The sequence below is a fragment of the Octopus sinensis genome, unplaced genomic scaffold (assembly GCF_006345805.1).
Source record: "Octopus sinensis unplaced genomic scaffold, ASM634580v1 Contig16804, whole genome shotgun sequence".
Taxonomy (NCBI): domain Eukaryota; kingdom Metazoa; phylum Mollusca; class Cephalopoda; order Octopoda; family Octopodidae; genus Octopus; species Octopus sinensis.
In genome coordinates, this window is record NW_021834589.1 from 2,230 (window position 1) to 4,458 (window position 2,229).

A 2,229-nucleotide genomic window follows, 5' to 3' on the forward strand; every position below is an offset into this window, starting at 1 on the left:
TTATTTCATCCGGCTCTTTACGTTCTTTGTCTCCGATGAAATAAAGTACTAGTGAAGTGTTGGGTAGAGGGCTTCGACTCACCCTTCACGGCCTTAGTTTTACAAACGGAACCCTTCGATTCTCATTTTACTCAGATGGCTTCGCATAACTAATTTCATGTTTAAAATGTCCTATAGCAGTTTTCTAATTAAATATTATTAGGAATTCATTTATTAAATTGTTAAAATATTTTTTGTATTCCTTTAGTCTTTTACGCGTTTCAGTCACATGACTGCGGCCATACTTATTCTATCGGTCCCTTTGGCCGAACTGCTATGTTACGAGGACGTAAACACGCCAACATCGATTGTCAAGTGATTGTGGTGGTGGCGGGGGGACAAACACAGACACAAAGACACAGATAGATAATTATGTACAAAATATATACATACGATGGTCTTCTTTCAGTTTCCGTTTACCAAATCCACTCAAAAAACTTTTGTCGGTCCGAAGCTATAGCAGAAGATACTTGCCCAAGGTGCCACACAGTGAGGCTGAACCCGGAACCACGCGGTTGGGAAGCAAGCTCCTTACCACCCACCCACGCTTGCGCCTTATTATAGAAGTATAACCAATTTATTGTACATAAAACTTTTACCACAAAATCTTATACAGACCCCTAAGGGTCATAGAACGCCAGTTATTATATATATATATATATATATATATATATATATATATATATATGTATGTATGGTATGTATGTATGTATGTATGTAGAAACAGAGTGGAAGCGTCATGGCCCAGTAGTTAGGGCAGCGGACTCGCGGTTTCGATTCCCAGACCGAGCTTTGAGAGTGTTTAATGAGCGAAAACACTTAAAACTCCACGAAGCTCCGGCAGGGTGTGGTGGCGAACCCTGCTGTACTTTTTCGCCACAACTTTCTCTCACTTTTTCTTCCTGTTTCTGTTGTACCTGTGTTTCAAAGGGCCTGCCTCGTCACACTCTGTGTCACGCTGAATCTCCCCGAGAACTACGTTAAGGGCACACATATCTGTCGAAAGCTCAGCCACTTGCACGTAAATTTCGCGAGCAGGCTGTTCCGTTGATTGGATCAACTGGAACCCCCATCGTCGTAACTGACGGAGTGCCGTTGTAGTAGTAATATAACAGAACTGAAAGAGAAAGAAAAATACAACAAAACATCCCCCCCCCAAAAAAAAACCGACAAAAAACCCAAACTAGAATTTCTGGCATGGGAACAGGAGCAAGTAAGTCTCCCCTCTTCATCTTCCTCAAACTCGTAGACCCGTGTCAGCTCACTCGCCGGCCTTTCCAGCTCAGTTCTGGTTTACTACACACACGTAAACTTATGTTCACACGTGAATGCCTGTTCTCACTCGTAAACACCTTGACTCACTCATAAACACGTTGTTTCACTCATACATGCCTTGTCGTTCTACACACATACCAGTTAATTCTCTCTCCCTCTCTTCTCTGTCTCTCTCTCTCCTCTCTCTCTCTTTCACAGGCATTCATACTACCTTCCCTACAAAAATCACGTGTTGCTACAAACACGTGTTCACACAAAAGCACGTTACGTTAGCTTAGAAACACCCCCCCGCACATACAGACTCACATATGTCTGTCTGTCTGTTTGTCTATCTGTCTGTCTGTCTCTGTCTCTCTCTCTCTCTAGCTCTCTATGTGTGTGTATATGTATATAAACACACATATATGTATGTATGTATGTATGTATGTATGTATGCGTGTATATATATATATATATATATATATATATCTATATATATATACACATATATATATATATATATTTGATAAGTGCCGTTGATCACTTTGTAACTTTCGACAATTATTTGTCTGTTTGTCTATCTATCTTTCTATTTATTCCTGCAAAAATACGTTCGCAACAAACGTTTTTATGTAAAAAAGCTTAAAATAAAAAATGAAAAAATGAAACGCGTATATATACATATTACCTCTCCCACAAAAATACGCGTTCCCACAAAACCGTATTCCCACAAAAGCGTATTCCCACAAACATGCTAAATCTCACACATTCACACCTATATCTCCTCTCCCACAAAACACGTTCCCACAAACACGTGTTCATTACAGACGTGTTAACTCACAAAAGAAAAAACACAACAAAGTGACGTTGACGTGGATAAATGAGGCGAGCCTCCATGTGAACAGTGAGCTGTTAGAAACAGCAGCTAAATCTCTC